This window comes from Ammospiza caudacuta, chromosome Z, assembly GCF_027887145.1.
Source record: "Ammospiza caudacuta isolate bAmmCau1 chromosome Z, bAmmCau1.pri, whole genome shotgun sequence".
Classification (NCBI taxonomy): Eukaryota; Metazoa; Chordata; class Aves; order Passeriformes; family Passerellidae; genus Ammospiza; species Ammospiza caudacuta.
Genome location: NC_080632.1, coordinates 26,115,262 through 26,139,973, shown reverse-complemented (window position 1 = coordinate 26,139,973; position 24,712 = coordinate 26,115,262). Strand labels below are relative to the sequence as shown.

General features: G+C 40.7%; 1 protein-coding gene across 3 annotated transcripts in view; it reads right to left on the bottom strand.

Annotated features, from left to right (window-relative positions):
* The window catches only part of CDC42SE2 (CDC42 small effector 2), an 84,198-nt gene extending 62,385 nt beyond the window's left edge, over nt 1–21,813 (bottom strand). For 2 of the 3 annotated variants that reach the window (XM_058823334.1, XM_058823331.1), the window contains exons 1-3: nt 21,553–21,813; nt 20,602–20,667; nt 5,813–5,895 (exon numbers count right to left, since the gene is read on the bottom strand). The gene's annotated coding sequence lies outside the window, so the exon portion shown is untranslated. Of the gene's footprint in view, nt 1–5,812; nt 5,896–20,601; nt 20,668–21,190; nt 21,260–21,552 lie in introns of those variants that run through there. The other variant, XM_058823333.1, reaches the window with a different exon arrangement.
* Between the last annotated feature and the right edge of the window lie 2,899 nt (nt 21,814–24,712).

Genomic DNA, 24,712 nt, shown 5'->3' with positions numbered 1-24,712 from the left:
TCCTCAATTTACTCAGTAACAGAAAACATTCCTGGTAGGATTAATAACTGGGAATGAAGAAAGACTAGAAGGATTAAAGACTGATTTCAATGCAATTGAAATTACATTTCAATGCAGAGCAAGATTTAAAGACAAGACGGGTTTCTTTTGAATTGCCTCGGTCAAAAGAAGAAATCAGATTCTTGAAAAATCTACAGCCACTACTTCATACTAAAGGGGGCAGGAGCAGCAAGATAATTGCTTCACTCTTTGCATTTTACAAAGAAAATTACATAACTAATTGGTGTCCATGAAAAGCATAACATGATATGAATGAAGCATATTCCAAGAAATAGACCAGTCTCTTCTGGACCTAAGGCAGCACACAAACAGTCCAGTCAAATAATTCTGAACATCAGTAGACATGTCACAGACAGTCGGTCTGTGTGAAATGACAGAAAGGAAGAAAGAAGTCTGTAAAATCTGCACCTCCAAAGAAAAATGTTACTAAAATTTTCAAGACTGTATTCTGAATCTATGTGCAAAACTCTGAATAAGTGCATATTGGAACACACCACTCCTTCAAGGGACACAGGTTAAAGTGCTTTTCCTAACAAGGATGTAAGCTGCACATAATGTTAAGAACAAAGCTAGAACAAAATCCATTCTGTGTCCTGCAGCGTGTTATTGGTCCGAAAGACAGCCTGCAGGACTGTTTTGTGTGGCAAAGACAAACTTGAGAATTAATTTCTGCTATCAGCACAAGTCTGTTCATTACTCATGCTTTCCGTCTTTATATTAGATCACTCATACGGGACAGAACAGGATCCTTTTCTTTCCTTTCAAGAAAATGGACAGCTGTATGATTAGAAGCTCCACCCAGAACTCAAGAACATTTAGACATGTTAATGGAACAAACAGATCTCTCCTGCTTGTGCTCAGTTTCAGCCAGTTCTTAGATTTCACAGGAGCTTTTCTCTGCCTCTGAGCCACCTAACTTACTAGGTTTTAAGTATTTCAAGTAACTTCACGCTGCAGAATGGGAGTCTTTAATTATTTCACAACTATAGCAATCTACTCTGACTGTGTAACACCAAGGCATTGCCTGGCAGCTTTAGTGAATGCATAGTATTGCACACACAAACCTGAAGTACACAAGACAAACAGTAAGCACTGAACACAGCAAGGACTATTAACACTCAGCCCAGGATGTCAGTGTTCAAGTACACCCAAGACATTTGTCCTTGGCATTCTCTCTGCAGAGAGCACTTTGTCCCAAACATTAAGTATTGAATGGACTTTGGGGCACTTTCCGTGGAGATGTGATTATTCAAGGTGGAGAAAGCCAGAATTGTACTCTTAAGCTTCTCAGGCTTTGTGCCATAAGTACAAAATGGCAGGTTTTTTTTCCAGTATAAAATCACACATTTTTAAAAAAAAATATTCGTTGCAAAGTACAGTGTAAGAGGGCAGGACACAGGTTTTTCAGGAAGTCTTATTTCCCACTGCACATAAGATTAGCCAATTTAAGAAAAAGATTATAGCATACAACTTCCAGAAAGGAAAAAAGTCTTATAGAAGAGACCTACTGGATTTGTAAAATAAAGTGGATTCTAGAGTGAATTAGAAGTCTAATTAAAAAACTCCAAAAATGAAAGATCTCTCAGGTGTATATTCAATATTTCAAATTACAGAAACTGGACATCAGGCAGGTATATTTCCCAGGATAATTCCTCTGGGGTGTTGTGCTTTCCTTCTCTTCCCCATTACAGCACAGAGGATGACAAACCAGTTTAAGTATCTTATGTAGACATCAACTAATATTCCCTACACACTTTTCTATTCTTTTTGTTTACTATTCTCTGCATACAGACAGGTATAATGAAATTTGGTTACCATGACTGCCATTGTCCTATTGACAAACTTTGTTTCCTAGCTTTCCTCTGTTTTATGGTTTCCAATGACACAAAGCCTCAGAGAATTTGTATTTCATGTTCCACATACTGTGAAAAGTGAGAGCAAAAGGACCATGGGCTTTCACATTAATATAGTTTAGCTGGATCAGCTATGTTCTACCTTGAAATGCAAATAAAATGTTTCAGGGAAAAAAAACTAAACCATTTCTGAACCCTTGAGAAGCTGGATCAGCTGGATCACATAATTCAGCTGCACCCCAGTGATTTGCCCCAAGTTTAACAATGGAGGAAGCGGAGGACAGTGAGATACAAATACAGATGGTACTTGAGTCAGCAGTAATGGAATGGTTGCACAAAAGGGCATCTGAAATAGAGAAACAGAAGGACAGTTTTCTACCTGTGTTACTTTAATTATTCTACAGGATTAATATGATTATATGAATTTAGAAGTTAAAGGTAGTTAAGCTACACTGATAAACAGAAGTTCTTAATGAAATAAAACGTTGAGAACCAACATCTTATGTGAGTTTCTTTCCTTTCCTTCTTTCCTTTCTTTCTTTCCTTTCCCTCAGAGTAAAAAGCACTGAATTAAATTTCAATTACGTAAATGAACTAATATTTCTCTTTTTGGCATTGCTTCAAATTAACAAATCAACTATTAAATTGAAAATTAGAATCATAGAAAACTAATGAAAATGTGGTGAAGCCTAAACGTTTCCTTACTCAGGAAACTAAAATCTTGCACAGGTTGGAGACCCAATTGGAAAATCATATACTAAAAAAGCATGAGAACATAAAAGACATATCTGAGATTTTGAAGATGTGTGCTTTTTCTATGGTGGCATCAAGATGTGCGCACAACATATGAACAGTCCACCAGCATTTTAGGGTAATGACTTCTGGAGGCAAAGAGTAATGCAGAAACATTGCACCAGCTTTTAGTTCTAGACATGAATGGAACAAAGGCTTCCATACCAAACTTTAATAATTTACAGTTTTGACACTGCCTTCACAAGAGAGAGGTTTTTATCCATCTTTTCCCTCACCCCAGTATTCTAGAACTTTAGTGAATTAGCAATAAAGAGAATGGAAAAATTGAGAAAAACACATTTTCAATTTTTTTTTTTCAGCTTTTTCTGAGTTTCCTCTTAACAGTTGGAAAGTGTATGTTTAAGGGTATCGTGAGGCCAGATGAGGAATATACTAACTATGAAGAAGAGCCACAAGCCTAAATACTTCAACTTCACATGACTGGAAGTACATCCACAAAGCACATGGTCAGAGTCATGCAACAAAATCCCTGGCATGTGAACAAAGTCCACCACACAACTGCAGAGAAGCAGGCAAAGGAAAAGCTGCAGGGTTCTAGGCAAACAGGCAGCAGGAAATGGCACTAGAGCACTGTCCATCACTATCTTACATACTTTCAATTTCTGAACCTCAAAACCTTAAAAAAAATGAAGAAAAATATTAGGATCTGAGGCTTTTTTTTTTTATCTGGAATAGGCCACATAATAAGGTTTTTATGGAGATTTTACCATCACCAACATCATAGCTGCCAGCAAGGAAAGTGAGGAAAGCTGCGCTTCCTGGCCTATGATTGAAGCTTCCTGGAGACACTCCTGGAGCTTGCACAGAAAGGCCAGCCAACAGGTTGGGAACACCCACTGCGCTTCACTTGTCTCTGGCACAAGAGTGAAACATGCATATTTTTGCACTGCGAGTTCTCTTTGCTTCCTGCCTGCTCCTGCTCCAGTGGCGATCACCACTCACAGAACCTCTGCTCCACAAGTTCTGCTCCTTCCTCACCTGCCTTCCTGCACCAGTTGTCATCCATCCCTGTGCCCTCCTGCAGCTGCTTACAGTACAGCCCTTACTTCCCTCTGGTTTTAAATACTGCTCTTCTTTTCCTCTGAGTTGTCTTCTTCAAATAGGTATCATCACCCTCATGTTTTACCTATCCTTATCACCCCCACACATGCTACCCAACTGCCTTCCTTCTTCCATCCACCCTCACAGGACAGTATTTTTCTGGTTGTGAGTTTTTTTGAGGTTGGCAGTTCATAAAACTACTTTAAAATGACCTTAGATTTGGGCTAGTTACTACAACTGGGCTACTATTTCTTTCTCTCTCCCCTTTCCTGCCAGAGACGAAAGAACACAGATTCCCATCTGCACAGCCCAATCCCATTCTGCAATGAAACATTTTTTCACTCGGTGGGCACATGAAACATCTGGGAATGTCCTTGAGTCCCAGCAGCAAGCAGCAGGCCAGAGGAGGAGCTGCAGGGTCAGCAACAGAGACAGCAGCTCCTGCTCCCAGCGTGGGATGCTATTTACACTTCAGTTTCTCATGCTAAGAATACAATCACCTTTCTGTCACATGCTTCTCCAGGGTAAATCCCTGTGCAGACTTTCTTCCCCAGATTCCCTGGCAGAAACGTTTTACAAGTAATAGTGAAATGAGAGCTAAAAAGATCAGGTGATAATGGAAAGGAAGTGCACAACACTAAGGATAAGCCCAAACATGTCTGGTATCGTCAGTCATACTGAAAACACTTCAGAGTGTTCAAAGGAACTTGGGGGAAGGGAGACAGAAAGAATGAAACAGAAAATGTAACACTAACCAGTATCTTAAAATGTAAAATGTAATCTTTAAACAAAATTCAACATACTTTGAGTATTTTTAGGGTTAAGCATCAATTTTTATTGGTACTTGAATTACATACTACATGAATGGTGACTAGAAGCAGAGAGTAAGGTAAAATAGAAAGACACTTAGCTCCTGAAAAATAAATCAATAACAAAGCCTGCAAAACACTATATGGAGAGTTTTTGCAATATGTTTCACAAGTTACATCTCTTTCTGGGGAAACGACATGCACAAGGGATTTTTATATACATTTCCTAAGGTACTGATTTCCTACAGGATTCTTTTCCACAGTGTTCATTTGGATTTTTAAAAAGTAAAACATGAAAACAGTAAAGGAAAATATTAAAGGAGAGATACAAGCTTCTAAAATTAAAATTGCTATGTAGAATTGAGGTAATAAGAAATCAGCAATAGTGTCAGGGTTTAAGTGTTTCATTGGTTGTTAGTGTAATCCCAGCAATTAACCCCATATAAATGTGCTAGAATCATTATCAATGAGCAAAGTCAAATAGGAATAAACCTGAGTATTTTGGCGGAGGAAAATTCAGGTAATTAAAACTACTGTCCATTCCTACACATTATTTAACACCACACCAAAGTACATGTATTTGAATTACAAGTAGAAAGTAGCAAATTAAAGTTGGATGAATCCTTAAAATCAGAGCAAAGCAGAATAAACAACTCTGTAATATACAGAGTTGCAAACTAAATTATTAAAGCCATGAAAGTTATTACACAAAGAACACCAAAAGAATTCTGTCATCTTATACTGGAATTAAGTATTGGAAATCTCTTTAGAAGCCTTAGTTGAAACAAAGGAAGTGAAATATGAAATACATGTAATTAGCAAATCCATCAAGAATTTTCCTTGATAAGGGAATTGGGAAAAGAAATGGAAGTGTATGTGGCTGCACATACCATGAATACCAGAGTATGTTGGGGCAACAAGACAATAGTTTGTCAAAAATAGTTTGTTAAATTTATTGAGCATTACAAAGTACCTGGACCTCCTATCACATTAAATCTGAACATTAATTTATTTTTATTATGAGCACAAAGGACACTTGAATATCATAAGTCTGCTGGATTTCTTATCAGGGCCTGATTAGAACTCACAAGAGGTGCCATGAAACCACATTCAGTCTTAGTAAGGTTAAAATCTATATCACGCTTTGATGGTTTTGTTACAATGAGTATTTATAGATCTGTCATACATATTTGCATCAACATTTAAAGTGAATAGTAAATCGAAAGTAGTGCCTACCTGAATTTCCCAACTTCTGTTACTTTCTTTAAGCAGCAAGTTATTCAGTGAAGATATCCCCAATTTTAGAGAGCAATGCAAAACTGAAAAAAAACAGAATTAAGTTACCATCTGTTACAGCACCTAATCAAAACTATTCACAGTGAAGAGCAATGTAACTTCATGGTTCCAGGAAAAAAACAGCTACCAACAGGGAGAGTCAGGAGTTCCTCCAAAGCTTCTCCTTTGCAAAGCACCGCAGGTGTCAGAATAACTGAGCTACTTCCACTTGTAAATGATTCCAAGGATTACAACTACCTTGTTTACAGCACTGCTGAAAGAAACAATCACTGACTTGTGCACTCTCAGGTCCTCTTAACCCAGTATGCTTATACCCTGTTTAAGTTACATAAATTATTTATATATATATACACATATGTTTGACATAGTTAAATGAAGCAAATGAGGAGCATGGGTACAAAAGCAGGACCTACTTAGTTCTGGCTGCTTCCTTTGCTAGGGTCAGACTTTTATATTAGCAGAGGTGTGTGGAAATTGCATGTGTATTCCAACATTATTTCTTCACTAGTATAGCTAGTGATCAGATTTCAATTTACTGGCAGTACCACGTCATTCAGGAATAACTGTTTTGTACTAGTTCCCAATAATAACATGTAACATGGCAGTTAAATGCCACGAAGCGTCTGAGGTTTAGCAAACAAGCTTTTTACTGAATCGCATCCATGACACCTGCTAATGAGTTCAGCAGTTCTCAGTTGAAGGAAGGGTGTATTGCAAGTACTGCAAGCAATAAAAGAAACACACTCATAAGAGCTGGCTCTGAGTGAAAAGAAGAATCACTGCTACTTGAAGTAGCAGGAGAATATTTAGTGCTGTTAAACCTCTATTCAAAAAACTCAACCCAAACAAACCAGAAGACTCTGGTATTCGCAGAGCATCCACCTGCAATGACAGTCATGAAAGCACTGATATATCAGAAATGGGTTTCAAAACAGACAGAAGATGTGAGGAAAGGTGAAAATATCAAACAATCTAGTTCACACTTCAAATGTGCATATAAAAATAACGTAAATGTGGTAGTAAATGAAATTTTGTACATCTCCTGTGTTAGACAGGGCAATGTTTTGCAGATTTCACTAAAATAAGCAAAAAAACCCACTCCAAAAAAGAGCAAAAAAACGCCCCAGACAAAAAGTTCCACCTCCCTTCTACACTTGAGAACCCCAATGTTTTAACCCTCACATTATATGATGAGGCATTTGCTTGCAGACTTCTACTGGGGGTTTTTTTATCATATCTGAGCCCTTCCTTGTCCACACACTAGGGAACCAAGTCTTCTCTTTCTTCTCAGACTGACATAAGACAGATTTTAAATGTAAAATTAGGGGGTGTTTACCTTTACCCATGTCATTTTCAGAAAAGATCGTCAGAGAAATTATGAACTAGGAATGAAGAGCTAAGGCAGATGAGAGCAGGTAGAGCAAACTATTGTTGGAGAATTTTGCTCAGACATGGCTTGAAGGAAAAAAGGCCATGAAAATATACAGCTGATTGAAAAGTAAAAGGCAGCTGTAAACAGCAAAGTTCTCAGACATGTTCCTGTAAACAGCAGAGTTCTCAGGCTTGTTTTTTAATAACAAGTAAATACCTTGTCCTTGGATAGTGATGGGAAAGCAGAGTGACAAACATGGAGGCCTTGAGAACAGTCAATAACAGGATGAGAAAAACAAGTTTTGGTCTCAATAAGAAACCACAGGTATTGAAAACAAAAGGAGGGGTTGGTGTGTAATCTGTAACCAATGATGAGCTTGGGTTTTGCAATATGTATGAACTTAATTAACACAGTTATAAAAATGTGCATGGTGGATCAATAAATCGGAGTTCGATGCTGATCAATAAGGGTGGGTCGGCTCCCTTCGCTTCCTCAAACTATAAATGCAGAAAAATGGTTGCTGAAAAGAAAAATATTGTGAAGGAAAAGGGGAAAGGGATAAACTACATGGCATTGCATGGCAAGAGCTGTGGAAGTCCAATATGAAGCAAATAAAATCCTTAAAGCCAGAAAGGCAATCATGTCTTTTTAGAGTAGATGTCAACTTTATAACAGAAGTGTTATTGAAATTTATTGAACTTTATAACAGAAGTGTTACTGAAATTTAGCTACCTTCTAGTTTAAGACACTGTGGACAATAGCTGGTACATAGATAGGAGAAACAGCTCATTTAGCTGCAGTAAATACAGACCTCCTCACTCAAATGCAATGCAACTGAAAGCAAAGTGGACAAAGATTTACTATGGTAAATTTCACTCAGAGAAAACTGCATTATGAGAAATTAGCAAAGAGAATACATTAAAAGCACACATAACAACCTTAGCATGTCGAGACCAATTCTGTATAAACAATTTAAATATGTAATAACATTTATACAAATGAGGAAACAGTAGATATAAGAATATCTATATTTACAATCTCTAAGCCAAATGTTTTCCTCCACCCATCTCCTTAAATAAAAAAAGACTTCAAGACTTTCCCAAACTTCATCATTGGAAATCTAGGGACATGCTGTAAGAGCAGCAGGACAGAATAACGAAAGCCATCCTTGTACAACAACATCTTTAAAAGTCAGTCAGAAATGAGATGATCTGAACCAGTGGCTGTATGTCATCATGTCACAGCTATTTAGAATTCCAGATGTATGAATCCTGGAGACTAAATATACATCCTAATGGACAATTTAATTAATAAAATCATTGCTATAAATGGTAGACTTTTGGCTTGAAAGGCTATTAAATGACAGCAGAGTGGAAAAAGTAGCTGTTTGCAGGTACTGCCAAGGCACACTACTTATCCAGCAGTGCCAACTCCCTATTGACTCTGGAGGGCTTACTGCAGACTTGCCCACATCACATTCATTAAAAAACCCAGTTACAACAAGCATTTGTCTAAGTGGTATCATTTGTGTGAGAATTTGAAGCTGTATGCTTCTCTGAAGCCTTGTTTTCAAGCCTGTATTTCCAAATAATTATTACATTACTGATTTAACCAGTTACAAAAAATCACTAATGTTGCATTAGTGATTAACAGGTCACATTACCAGGCGATTTCATTGTCATCCTGATAATATCTCTCAGATGATTTCTTATTTTACTTAGTCCATCCCAGCTTACAAGTCACATTTGCCTTCTATGAGGAGTTCACTATAAAATCTGTGTATGAAAACAAAGATGACAAAAACCAAATCAGTAGGGTTGAAAAAATGGGATATGGGTGCCCTTAGAAAAGTAAAATGTATCTATTAGTACAGTGCTTCTACTGAAGAGACATTATTTCAGAGAACCTCAATGCCAAGGAAGTATATTTTAGTGGAACAGCTATAAAAGCATCATAAGCATCAAAAGAATTGAGAAAATTAATACTGATATTCCTAAGTATCAAATTCAGAGAGTAAAATAATTACTGTAGCTCCATAACACCTTCTAAGTTGTTTTCTAATTATACAAAACAGGTTGGAATTTGATACAGAACTTGAAAACACAACACATGTACACTGTAAAGATGTATTCATACCATAAAGAAAGAGATTTTCTAAGCTAAAGAGCCTGTGAATTTATAATACATGAACAGTTAGTCTGCAGACATTCAGTCCTGTCTGCTAGAAGAAAAAAAAAGTGAACTTCAGCAGTTTAACTGTTTTATCCATTAAAAAATAAAAATCTAAAGTTTGCATTGGGTTTCGCTGTCTTCATTTGGACATTTTTCATCATTTTGAAAGTTATTAAAAATAAAAATGGAAAAAATACCAATTGTTTATTTTGTACCTAAGTAATTTTTATCTCCATAGACATATACCATATACCATATATATACACACAGGTTTAAAATCTTCATTCTATTCTAGTCAAAGGCAAAGTCACATACATACAGGAAATTACAGACAGCCCATAGAGCATATTTTATTATTTCACTATGAAGCCTGTAATTAGTACAGCAATTAATTACACAGAAGCATAATGAATGGAGTCAGCGAAACATCAGTGAATTCAGACCTGTGCATATTTGGCACCAAAAGAGACATACAGTATATAACATAAAAGACAAGTTGAAAAAATTGAGAAGGTTCATTTTAGTTTCTCCCATTCTTACCAGAGGGATATAAACCTCAAAATCAGAGCTCCTTAGAGAACAAACTAGAGATGGAGTTTACACTTAAGGTACGTCTTTAGGAGAAAGACACTCTGTTTCTTTAGGAGAAAGATACTTCTGTTCACCAACTTAACCCTACAAGAGGACTTGGGACAGTAGCCTACTTAAACTTACCTCAGAATGTCTTTTCTTCACCTCAAACATTGTTTTCAAGAGATCACAGAATCACAGAAGTTCAAGACTGGAAGAGACCTATAAGATCATCAAGTCCAGCCGATGTTCTAACTGTTCAACTAGATCATGGCAGCAAGTGCCACATCCAGTCTTTTTTTGAATTCTTCAAGGGATGATGACTCCACCACCTCACTGGGTAAATGATTCCAGTATCTGACCACTCTTTCTGTGAAATATTTCCTTCTTAATTCTAACTTACATCTCGCTTGACGCAGCTTGAGACTGTGTCCTCTTGTTCTATCTGTTATCGCCCGGAGAAAGAGACCGACCCCCAGCTCACCACAGCCACCCTTCAGGAAGTTGTAGAGAGCAATGAGGTCGCCCCTTAGTCTCCTTTTCTGCAGGCTGAACAACCCCAGCTCCCTCAGTCGCTCTTCGTATGGCTTGTGTTCCAAGCCCCTTATTAGTCTCGTTGCCCTCCTCTGGACACGCTCAAGTAACTCGATGTCCCTCCTAAAGTGAGGGGCCCAGAAAAGACAGCAACACCAAGACATTTCAATACTTTACAATGTTTGCATTTATCTTGGGTGGCCTCCAGAAAACCTCCCAAGTCAGAAAAAAAAGGCAAATAATTCTCCCAGAAACTACTAGGGGTCAGACACCCAGAAGACTGGTGTCCACGTCCTGTTTATCTGTACTGGCATCAGGCTTTCCTATTTCTCCTCTTTCTAATGAAATTCCTTGGCTCAGAGACATACATGCTTGCTTTAGAAGATGAACACATAACACTGTATGAACACACTAGGGAGAAGACTGAAAGATACTCTGGGATAAGAATAAGAAAGTGCAGAAATTCAGCTACATAATGGGAGAAACCTTGTACTTCACTTCAATTGGGCGCACTGAATTTTGACTATGGAGAAACTCAGTAGGCATTAAAAAGTTTGAGAGGCTAAACCTTTCTAAAGTGAAAGAAGAAATATCCATGTACTAGTATTTCTTTCTCAAGATTATTTTACTACCATAAAGGCTTTTATTTTTTTTCTAGACAGTGGGAGGAAGGTGTATTTAGTAGCATGCTTTTCAGAGCAGGTACTCTGTTTTCACACCTGCCAATACAGACTTTGAAAACCTGACATAAGTAACTTCACTGATTCATCAGATAAAGGATGTAGTTTACTTGAATTTTTTCTTCAAATCTAATATGAAAAATCTGTCTGCTTTAAATCACCCAGATGACAATCAATCTGTGTGGGACTACAGATCCTGTACATAACAGAAACAGGTCAAGGGAATGATGGAATGAAAAACAAACCCACCCAAAATTACAACAGTTCACTGTCCAAAGTCCTACTGACTGACAAGTTTTGTCTTTTAAAGACATTTGAAGAGAGATAGTCTAGTACATGGTAAGTATCTTTCTCCTCAAAATGCAAAAAAGGACCTTGCAAGTCACCAGATACACAAATGACTACACTGCATACACAGCGATGTTCAGCCCCCGCAGAAACGGCCTTGAAAAAGCGGCTTGTTTTCCTAAGGCAAAGACTGTCAAAGCCATCACTTCCCACTCTTGCACTCTCAAAAGGAGGCCTGGCATTTTGAAGGAAAAATATCACAGTAATAAGAGTTATTACTATGACAGATCGTGTACAACAAGTGAATAGCACTGTAAAAACAAAATGCACCAAGTAACGTGAATGCACACACAGATGGCTGAGATCTCCGGGTGACCTCCCAAGTTAAGAACAGTCTGAATGTTCACGTCACGCCAGGCTAACAACTCTGCTCTACTGGTGGCAAAGGCAGCTCTGGTGAACCTCCTGACCCACCTGAACTCTGATGCAGCAAGAACATCTCAACTCCCCTTGGACCCTTCTTGCTTGTTTTGCTATAAGGTTTACCTATGCAACGACAAAGTTAAGAAGCCCACACCCTCAGGCCATATAACTAAAGTCATCATGACTTGGTCTGCATTTGGAACCCGTATCAATGCCTGTAATTCTCAATAGCAGTGGGTCAGTATTTTTAAACTAGTAAGTTATTGCAAGTAATTAAAATTTCTTAGACTCATATAATGTGCTGAACTGAAAGGGAACCACAAGGATCATCATTCCACTCCTGGCCCTGCACAGGACAGCCTCAAGAGTCATACCATGTGCCCAAGAGCATTGTCCAAACACTTCTGGACTCTGTCAGGCTTGGTGCTGTGACCACTTCCTAAGGGAGCCTTTTCCTTAGGAAGCAAGCACACAACCTTTTCCTAATATCCAACTTAAACCTCTCCTAGCACAGCACATTCCCTCAGGTCCTGACACCGGTGATCACAGAGATCAGTGCTGCTCCTCTACCCCTCACAAGGAAGTTGCAACGAGGTCTCTGCCTCTCCTCAGTCTCAGCAAACTGAGCGACCTCAGCCCCTATTGGAGTGGCTTCCCCTCTACATCCTTCACAGTCTTCACTCTTCTACTTTGAGGCTTGCAACAATTAATATAGTAATGGGGAATATAAATCATTCTTCATCCAAGTCTCCAATTTTTCCATGTTTATTTAGACTACAGTAACATAGAGACAAAAAAAAGTCAGCTTTAACTTTTCTCTTGTCGACTTTTCCAACAAATTCATAGGTATTTTTAAGTTTATCTGTAATCAGCACTGACTAAGGACAATTAAGAATCAGTTTCAGAACAGAACACAGTTCTTCTTTATTAAAGAAAACAAATAAACTAGCACTGAATTAGTTCTGATGCTTCAGAACTAATTCTGTATCTGAGAAAACAATAGCAAGTACAGAAGAATCCAAATATGCTTACCCAAAATCAAGCAACTTAAACATTCACAATGCTTTGGCAGAAATCACCAGGACATGCACTATGAGTAGCAAGTGTTCTCGGTAGATATCCCTAGCTGTAACACAATGACTTTTAAGTCTATCCATAAGTTCTCAGAGAGGGAACAAAGAAATTGTGGAGCTTCTTTGCTACTTTACAAGATCATAATTGCATTTTCCAAACAGAAAGAAGATTCCACAATTACCTATATTTTATTTCAGTAGAGTTGTTTCAGAAGCACACATGCACAGAGAAGAAAAAAAGATTAAAAATCAGACAACAGAGGCTTTTAATTCCATCATATTACTTTGTTTTTAATTAAGCAAAGAACATGCAGTCAAAGAACATGCATGTCAAAGAACAAGCAGTGCTAGCGCCACTGAGCATATGTAATATTAACAGATTCTGTTAATGCAGGTTCCAACTTCAGCCTTCCTCCCACATGCCACACGCACATTACCATAGTGATGTGCAAAATTTGCTGCCTGGGACTTCAGAACAGTACAGCATTTGACCTCAGCATCTTTGAATAGATGCAAACACAAATTAAGTTACACTTTAAAGGACACTAAGTCACAAATAGCTTGATAAAACTGTCTGTACAGAAGAACACTGACAAAAATATTTGAATATTATCTCAACCAGTAGAAACAAAGCAACAAAGCTTTCAGATCATGCTTTCTGTCCTTGAAAGAAAAAGAACAAATTTTAAGAATTTGAAAAAAGAGGTAGCATATAAACAGTATAAAAAACATAATCTAGAATCATCCATTACCTCTGTGAATATTTGAGTACCTATCTAATATGTGGAAGAATCACTTTCAGAACAACACATTTTCTTTAATGGAATTCTTAATTTGCATACTATTTCACTAAAATGCACACTTGTTTGGACTATCACAGGTCTGTGCCTGCTGTGAGTTTCTCCCAAGTGGGATCACTCTTAATGCAGTCTCCTTTTATCTATTACAATTTTCAACTGATCTAAATAATAATAAAATAATCTTAAGAATTAAGGATCATCTTGCAATGAATATATATATATCCTGATAACACAGAGGACAAAGGACTGGGAGCAAAGGTGACAACTATGCCCCAACCAAATAATAAATACATTAAAAAACAAATCCACCACAACCTCCTGTACCTGTATCTTTCTATATATAAACTGATAATGCTCACACTTTGGTTTGTAAGCACCTCTGGATACAACTATCTGCAATTCCACTGAAGAAATATGACTCCACCATAAGTGCTGGTTGATGGCCAGGATCACTCTCGCAAATGCATTCTTGCAGAGATGCAGTTAACTTGCTCTGCAGGACTTAAATTTTTGCAATGAATTTAGGATCTCACTGAAAGCTTCACCACTAATTTAGTCATAGCCAGGGCCTGACCTGCAATGCTTTAGAGCTGAAAGGAGTCATCACTCCTGCTGACTTCCCGGGAAAAGCCGGTGCTAAGTGGAAGTGCCACTTTGCAATCATTCATGGAAAATACAGGCACCAGTGCAGGGATTTAGAGATTCTTCTACAGAAAAAGCTTACAGGCAACTTGGATACAGTAGACCCTAGAGGATGGTCTACACGTGAAACTGTCTGTACTGATACACTGCCCCTTCAAATCCACCTCAGTGAATTCGCAGTCTCAAGATGAACTAAGATTTTTGAAGAGTACCACAAGGCTTCGCCATTTACAAGACAGCTTAGAAGAAAACGAGGTACAATTATACGAAATAGCAGAGCTGAACACACCTAGATTTATTCTTTCAAAAAAGTCCCTATTTCAACACTGAAATAAAGATTTGATTACATAGCAAACCATGGCTGTACCAGTGACATGCTCCTACTGTGAGCACATCACCTAAACATTTGTACAAGACGAATTTTTGATAGGACAAAACCAACCAACCAAAAAGAAATAAAATAACAGAATGCATCAAAGCTTAGTTTTCTATTACCTCTGCAAATTTCTCCTCGCATATGCTTGAGGACAAAACCAAAACAATCAGATGAGCAAGGAGTGCGTGAACAACAAAAATAACACTTTGGTGTAATTTGGTGAAGACTACTCCCTACTCCCTTTTTCCACCCTTAGATGTTACTTAAAATACACATTTTAAGCCTTTCATCCAGTCCACTGTACACTGACTTTTTGAACATGTCTACACCAAATAAAATGGGTATACTCCTATTTCTGAAATACTTATACCTAATTTTGGCTGGAGGAAACAGCTCCTATTGTATCTCAAAATCTGTTTATACAGTTCAAGTGAACAGGACTACTTAACTTGAAACTACATTCTCACATCAATTTTAGGCTTTTTTAAACTATATCAAAGCAGAACAAACCTTATAAAACTCAGCTTACTAGAAAAGAACTTCAGTGCAAATATACCAGGGCAAGATACCATTCACTTGCAGGGTCAAGAGAAGAAATAGGTAGTTGAGCTCAAGTGAAAAATTGTTCTCAGGAAGCTTTAAAGGAGTAGGTGGAATTCCTCTATCAACTGGTGTTTGATGCTAATAGCTACATCACATGGGGCCAATTAAAAGAGGTGTTATCAGACAGCACAAGACTTACTGAATATGAGTTGCAAGATAAAAGCAACCAATAAATGTAACAAGACACTTTCTGCATATAATATTTCAGTACTAAGCAGCATGACTGTTTTGACAAGGAAGCCAGCTGCAAATTGGAAAAGTCCTATTTTTGCAAGAGATTTAAACAGTTGGTCTCCAAATTCAGTGAGTGAGTACAAAAATTAGATGATTAGAAGGCCCCATTCCAAAAATGAAGCATGGGAAAAGTATATAAAGCCCATACAATGATAAGCCAGAACTTTAAGACACAGTTCACAAACCTCTGTGAAGGCACATATTTATTTCTTTTATGAGGACAACTGGGATTTTAACTGGGGAGGCTTTGGTGACAACACGCTTTCTATTCTGTGAAAAGAAATTTTTCTTAAGGAAACATTTTCAAACTCTTTGTAATAACTGATAAAGTTCAAGGCACATACAGTTAGAAAAAAACAGGTTGAGTTGTACAGCAATTTGTAAAGAAGTACAAGATTCCAAAATACCCAGCGAACCATGATGCAGTCCGTAATCAGTTACTGGGTTCATGCCCAGTTTTGCCCTTGTACTGTTCATGCACAGATAACACTGATAAAACAAATAGCTCCCTCTTTTAGCCTAAATAGATAGAGATGCTTACAATATTTTGTCACTGCTTGCCTAAAGTGCAACTTCAAGGCACTCTAACTGTTTAGCTGTGAAAAGTTATTAGATGAGAGTGGTCATCTCCATGTGCAATAAATACCCTCCCAGCACTACAAGCCCCTTACTGTTGAGAACAAACTTTCTCCTCTTCTATAAAGATGAACTGCAATTTTTCTTCCAGCACCTCTTCCCCAACACAGAGGCACTAGCTTATACAATGCAAAAAAACCCTCATCACAGGCCAGCACACGTCTGTTGCAATCTGTATATGGTGGGGAAAGGATTCAAACTGTCCAGCGAAGCACTGAGATAACTCTTTTCTAATAAGTATGGTGTCAGATCAAGGGCTCAGGTAACTGCAATTCAATAGACTTTTGACATGACTAGATGTCAGCCTATAATATGATCCCTGCTTCCAACAGTACCAGAATAGGTAAACCTTCGAACATAACAGAGAGCCATTTCAGTTGTTTGTTGAATATTGCTTAGCCATAACACAGAAGCAAGCTGTGCAGCAGCTCCTAGCTCTTCAGGCAGTGCAGTTAGCAGCAGCTTGCCTCCTCCCTAATGCATGTGCAGACAGAAGGTATCACAGAATGTGCTGAGTGGGAAGGGATGCCCAAGGATTATCAAGTCCAACTCCAACTCCTAGCCCTGCACAAGACATCCACAAGAGTCACACCAGCAGCTCTCCCTCTGACGTCTCACAGCAAATACTACAAATTTGACTGGACAGAAAACTAAATAAATTAGAAGAGGAAATTAATATAGTTCAGTTATGTTTCAGGAAGAAGCCTGCAAAACCTGCCAACAATTTCATTTACACCTTATGTCTTCCTCCTTACGCCCCTGTCCTAAGACATTCTGCTAATGTGAAACTGACAAAGAATACATAAGACTGCTTTGAAGGAGGTATGCACCCCCTTAACTTTGCTTTCTATATGGACAAGGCAGCTCTTCTTCCCCTTGTTGTTGAGGTGAAGCAGTCAACAGAAACTACTGTTCCTCTTACAACTACCCCGGTCTAGTAATTTCATCTTGCACATCCACTTCTAACCACACAAAACATTCAATTTGAGAAAGACCAAAGGAATCCTCAGGCAGAGCTACCCATCTATGTAATGGGCATTGAGCCAAAACCCTCTTGTAGGACGCTCACCAGCCTAATTTTCCTACATTCACTTCGCTACTAAGAGGCAGCCTTCTCGCTGCTAAACTTCCTGTTCAATCTGCCCTTTATGTGAAGTCCCCACTTAAACATGTTCACTGCAGCTGTTTGATTGCTCTTTTACCCACGTTCAATTGCCTCAGGCTGCCTCTTCCTTGAATTCATCATCAATTCTTATCATTGCTAGTCATATAATAAAATGAGACACTCATCATGCAAGACAGACTTGCTTCATCAAAATAATATGAAACCTTTAAGTGACTGTGAATGCTCAAAAGCCTCTCTTCAGATCAACTGATTTCCTTTAAAGAAAAATTAATCCAATCCACCCATCTCAAGCTCAGCATCCTTCAGAGCAGTATTCCTCCTCCCCCTCTCTCCTTCATTTTCCTCCGAGGTTTGGCTACAGAAAAGAACAGCATGTGCCTGCTTTTCTAGTGCATCTACATCTAGTCTATTCAAAAAATAAAATAATTTATTTGTGCAGTGATAAACACTTTGCTTCAGTACTTTTTAACACAAACGTAATACAGCAGCTGTAATATAAAAAATAACTCCTTCATGTCAACCCTGCTAAGTATACTCTGAGCATTGATAAAATTGGACTGGGAGACAGGCATTCATGTTTCAGCAGTCAATTGTCTACAGTCCTTCAGAACACATTAGAAAGCAATTCTCCCCCTTTTAAAGTATGAAAACAGTGACAAACACTTTCACAACACCCCAAGTTCCTCTAAAACTCTTTTAGGCACTACACAATACAAGGCCAGTATTAAAACCAGGAGACACAAGATGGATAATATTAAACAGTTATGGCAGCAGCAAACACATTTTAATGAACATGGCACAGGGAACAAGGGCCACACCAGCCCTCATCTCTATCTAGAGGCACACAGAGGCGTAGGACGAGGAACACACACCCAGGGGTAATGCGGTGACCAAAGATAAGTGCTTACATCTGTTTACGTAAGGCAACAGTCTGTAATGCTTGCTAGAATCATAGCTAGGAAATACACTTATTGCACTAATGAATTACATGATAAACTGCTATTCACTACCTGGACTCAGGCTGTCAAGTGTAATCAAGAGCTGCAACGGAGCGGCTGAAAACTGATTTGAATAGGCAAAGTATATCACTCAAAAGTGAAAATTAGTCTCATTCGAATTCTATCCAAGCACTCACTGACACTGACCAGAACCCCGTGGGTTTCTAAAAGGAAACATGATGGAGTATGTAAAACAGACTGGCACAAGATTTTCCTTAGCACTATGGTATGCAAAGTTTACATTTAATTTGTCAAGCTAAGTTCACTGAAAATAAAGTAACAACAACTAAAAAAAACCTCATCGGGGCAGTATCTCAAGGGAGTACTTCAACACCAGGGTTCTTTTTTTCCATTATTGTAATTTAATTCCACATTATGCTTCATGTCTAAAAGGTAGGTCTATAAATCACATGAAGCAGAGCAAGTATCTCAGTGCTATGCCTAATAGTTTAAAAATATAATCCTGAACTTCAGGAAAACTGTCACCTCAAAGATGTATCACAGAATGAAATATGTTCTCCTTGTCAGTGGTGTAAAGGAAAAAGTATTTTTCTAAAAGCGCACTGTAATTCCAGTGAGGAGAAACTCAAGAGGCAGAAAAAGAAGCCCCTTCACCTCCACCTCAGGGTCAAAAGGTCTGGCACAAGTATCTTCAGGGTTCGTGCAAGCTTGCTCAAGCTAATGGGTGCTACACGGACTCCTCTGCAGTGGACAATCAATTACAGCAACAACTGCTGATTAGCACTATTTCACCACCAAGAACCACTGCTTCCAGAAAAGCAACTTCTAGTTGAGCAAAGGGATTAAATGAGACATTTAATCCTTCTTTTCCGCTGTAACAACTCTATGGAACATGATCTGATTTTTTGAAACCATTTTAGGGCTAATATTTTATCACCGCAAAGAAACCTCTGATATACAGGTGAAAAAGGGCACAGTAAAATATACAGAAAGTAAGTTGGAATACATACTCAATTTCTCATCTCCTTTTTCTGATTCTAAATCAGCTCAACTTTTTTTTCACTTGATGGGATATTTGAAACAGTTCTGTCTTTTCCCTACTGTGACCAGCCACCATGTCCTCAAGACTTCCCACAGACTACCACATTACCACAGAACTTCCAAAACACTCACAGCATCAGAATTACTAGCAAGCTTCAAAAAAAATTTATTTTGTATGGTTATATGACAGCACAAGTAAACTGACAATTATTTTTTTGCAAAACAGAACAAAAGATAATTTAACTGTAATATTTATGTACAAGCTACACAAAACAATGGAGCGCTTTGTTCCTCTGGTGCACAAATGCCATATAACATTATATGGACTGTGTGATGTAATTTTTAATCTAAAAAACTCTGGCCTAGATATACAGAAAATTCACCAATGTCTTGAACACTGAATAACTCATACTTGTTAACAAAATCACTTTAGATGCCCAGACAGTTCTATCCAGGTTCCAGCTTCTCACTCAAGCTAATGGGAGAACCCAAATTTAAAAGAGCAGTGATATACCTATTGACATATAATGAATTTATGTACATACTAAATTATCTCATTGCTTGTTTGATCTGCTACTAATTTTATTAGTGGTTGTAGTCATTTGCTTGATGATTTCCTGCAATTCCATCTACAACAGCCCTTTTCACCCTTCAAAAAGCCCCATTACAGTATTACAGTAGAAATTTAATATTTGATTACATCTTTCAAAAATGCATCTATATTTTAACACTGTAAAAAACAGCTCAGAAATATATCTATACCTTCAACGAGCTGCTATTAATCAGACCATCTAAGTAAAATATTTGACTAAATATGCCGTATGAGTGAGGAAAAAGCAGCATCTAATCTCAGTTATTTCCATCAAATGTAGGGAAAGACACTAGTATTACAGTTACCAGTATTTCCTATACACTGACTTAAGTCTAAAAGATGACTGTCAGCCCTAGAGGATTAAGTAAGATCCATCACCACAACCATACCTAAAGCAAGCATTTAAGGCATCACTTTTTCCCAGATTTTCTTTACTTTTTTATTTTTAACCAGTTATTGCAGTCTAGAAGAGACATATATATGCAACAGGCATGGGAAAAGTCTGCCTAGGGTCCCACTTAAATTATTTCTCAAGTTTTTATCTCGCAGACATGAAATAATCACTCCATTCATCAATCCAAGTTCAGAAACAAAACCGGAAAACTTACACTTTAATGCATATCCAGCTTCAGAGTTAAATGTCACAGAGCTTCACGTTCTCCTGGAACGTTCTCCTACGGAAGAGTTACAATTCTGGTAAGCGCACAGGGTCACACACACGGAGGATTTGCCTGAAAACCGCACGCTCGCCCCAGGAGCCAAGCGCCACATTTCAAACACCAGCTGCTAAAGGCTAATTTACCTCTCCAGACGCGCACGACAATCCCTGCTGTCTGTCGCACCCCGGCTCCCTCCTTCCCCGGCCGGAGGGCCTTACACCGCTCCCGGGGGCCCGGCACGCCGCCCCGGCACGGCGGGAGGCTCGGCGGCGTCGCGGCATCCCCGCCGCGGCACCACGCCCTGCGCCGGCCGCAGCGCGACCCCAGGCCCGGGCCCGCCGCGGCACCTGCCCCGCCGCCGCACGCTGGGGGGACGGGCCGGGGGCGCACGGCATTAAAGGGAACCAAAAACCTTCCAGCCCAGCCGCCAAAAGCCTCACAACAAACCAAAAAAATCCAGAAAACAAACCCCACAAAATCCAGGAAACCCAAACCCCTCTGCTTTGTTTTTTTGTTTGTTTTTTTTTTTTTCGCCCACCACGAAATTTGTGGCTCGCTCCTCTTTGTCCAAGCGTCGAGCGCGACCGCGGCTGAGCATCACCCGCCGCGCCCGCGGCACTGCCCGCTCCCGAGGCGGCGCGGCCGGAGCCTCCCCCGCATCGCCCCGCCCAGCACGGGCCCCGCCACCCCCGGGCACCTCGCTCGGCCCTCGCTCGCCGCTGCCCGGCCGCGGCGCCGGCGGTGCGGAAAACACCGGCCGTCCCCGGCGGCGGCGCAACGCAACCCCCGCCATCGCTCCCAGCGGGCCCCCGGGAAAAGGAGTGGCCGCTGCCCAGCCCACCGGCAGGTACGGGGCAGGGCGGCGAGCGCGGCACCCCGCAGCCCTGCCCCGCCACTCACCGCTGCCCACGGCGGCGCCCGCTCCTTTGTGTGCCCGCCGCGCCCCGGCACCTCCGTCTCCCGCTGCCGGGCGCCCCGCGCCCCCTCCCCGCCGCGCCGGGGGCGGAGGAGGACGCAGCCGAGATCCGCGGAGGAGGCCGCTACCGCCCGCCCGTCACATGCAGCGGGAAGGCGCGGCGCAGGCTCCCGGCGGCTCCCCGGGAGCCCGGCCGGCAGCGTCCGAGGCGAGCTCGGGGGTGAAGATGGCGACCTCGGCGGCGGGGGAGGGAATCCCCGGGCCGGCCCGCTCCGCTCCGCGCTGCCGGCTGGGCTGGGCGCGCCGGGGAGGGGAGGGGACAAAGAGCGGCTGCCGCTGCCCGTCAGCGCTATCGCTGTGCCGCCCGCTCCTCCTCCGCCGCCTCCGCGCCGGCCAACCTCCGCCCGCGCCGCAGCGCGCCCGGCCCGCTCCGCTGCCACCGCCCGGGGCTCGCTGCCCACCGCAGCGCAGGGACCCTTCCCCAGCCAAAATGTGCTGGCATCGCCACGGCCTTAAGGGGTGGCGGAAAGCAGGTCATGAAAGCTGATGTGCTTGTGGTGGGACAAGGAAATGAGAAGGGGATCTTCTGACCCCCAGCTGTTGACAGCAACAAGCCTACTCTGCCTGTCGGTAACATTCCAGCGTCCTACATCCCCCCCTTCCCCCGGCAGTCATTTCAGTTGCTCCCAGAGAGGTGGTGAGTCATCATGGGTGCTGCACACCTGTAGCTGGTTTACTGATTGAAAATAGGTATGGTGCCCCTGCGACTCTCAAAGAGAGCTATCTCTGCTCCGTTCCAACAAATCATACCTTGTCTTTTAAAAGTGAAAAATAAGGGGAAAATGCTGAAGGTGGCACGCATGACTCAAATATGAAACACGACGAACCTACAATATCAGATATTCCTTGCTAGATGCAGAATTATGGCTGGAAGCTACACCTGGTGACACCATGTTGCTGCCAAGCCATAGTTCCTTACAGAGTTAGGCTGCCATCTCTCCTGTGCACGACTTTTCCTGGTTTTGCACATCTTGCCGCTCATTCGGTATCATGAGTTAAAGTGAAAAACGTGCCAGATACTTTTTTTTTATTGTCAACATATTTATGGTTTATTATTTCTTCAGGCTGTGTTTTTACAATTTTGGTTATTTTTCTGAGAGGGCTTTGTACCCACCGATATACTTATGTCTAATTTGCCTTCAGAAGGACATAGTGTGAGAAGTGCCTCCATCAGGCATACCCTGACACTGATCTTCCATTCAAGAGTCAGTCACTGAAAACCAGTTTCGGCTCAGTGCCCTGCCGATGGTGTTTTTGCTGTGTGTGTTTAGAAGATGAACACCCTTATTTTAGAGCCCTAGAATCATCAAGGCTGGAAGAGACCTCTAAGATTGTCAAGTCCAACCATCATCCCAGTACTACCATTGTAAGGCCTGAACCATTAACCCACATCACCCAGCACTGAATCCAGATGCCTCTTAAACACCTCCAGAGATGGTGACTCCACCACCTCCCAGCACACCAATCCCAATGCCTGACATGTCCTAATAGTGAAAAAAAAATTCTAATATCTAATCTGTTTCTTCTGTCTCAGCGAAGGCCATTTCCTCTGGTCCTATCACTGCAGGGACAGTACAAGTGACCAACTCCCACCTCACTACAGCCTCCTTTCAGGGAGTTGTAGAGAGCAATGAGATCTCCCCTGGGCCTTCTCATGACTAAACAAACCCACCTACCCCAGCATCTCCTCATAACACACATTTGCTAGACCTTCATGAGCCTTGTTGCCCTTTCCTCCACCAGCTCAATGTCGTTGTTAAAGTGAGTGGCTCAGAACCAGACTCGAGGTGCAGCCTCAGCCACGCCAAGTCCAGGAGGATGATCATGTCCATTGTCCTGCTGGCCACACTGCTCTGGTTCAGGCCAAGATGCCACTGCCTTCTTGGCCACCTGGGCACACGGTGGCTCACACTGAGCATCCAGCTCACAATGAGCATCCCCCAGGTCCCTTTTTGCCAAGCATGTGTCTCCCCCAGCCTGTAGTGCTGCAGGGGTTTGCTGAGACCCAAGTGCTGGGCATGGCACTTGGCCTTACTTTATGTCTGCAAAGAACAGCTGCAGTTGTTATTTCCATTCTGCTGAAGGTTATCATTACTGATCGTGGATTTTACTTCATAAGAATCCTGTTAGGTAGAGAAGCTATTATCCCTGCTTTCAAGATGAGAAATAAAGAGACACTATTCCTTGCCTCAGGTCATATAGTATGTGGTAAAACCAGAAACTTAATCCAGAATTTTGGTGCAGATCCATTAGTTTAAAACCACAAGTTCATTTTTTTCTCAAGCTCTGTTTCTCAGGACTCCACTCATGAGAAACTATTGTGAGAAGGAGCAAAGCAATGTTGAAAAAATACATGCTAAAATTGAATTATTTTGTTGAATTTGTGCAGAAAATAATGTGTACTTACATGGAAATGTTGAGAGTAAGCAAATTTACACATAAAACATCAGCAGAAATATCTGGTTTCATAAGCATATGAACCAATAAGGGGAACTCCATGCAATGTGTTGTTTCTATATTGTATATTTAAGGTATGCGATGTAAGAACTTCCAGTTTTTATTGGTTACATTTCACGCAGGAGCAGGTGAATTGCAGAAACATCATAAAATCTTTGGCCAAAACTGCTAGCACAGTAATGATATCCTGAAGGACTGCCTACATAAGTAGTACCTTTATATTCTAAAGAGTTGTGACATTTTCATCAAGCGCTGTGATAACACACAGTTTCAGCTGTTCCCCACAGCAATTCCCCTCAAATAACAGAGATATGTCAAGTGCATCCACAGTCATCTGTGTTACATACTTCTGGTGCCAGTGCAGAGTTTCAGGCCTCTCCACTGTCATGTGTCTCCACAGACACCGGTGTGCCCAAAGTGACATTGTGTAGCCAGCAGCACAAACCTGTAAGATGCCAGCCCCTTCAGACCAGGTCTAGCAGCGGAGTCAGGAGATTCATCTGCATTGTGAGAGCAAATGCTTGTCAGAGGACAGTCGTGTGCCAGGCTTCTTCTGGCAGTAGCGGTACATATTCAGCTGCCATCATTGCTGACAAAGTGCTAATCATGGTGTGTGTGAGAATGAAC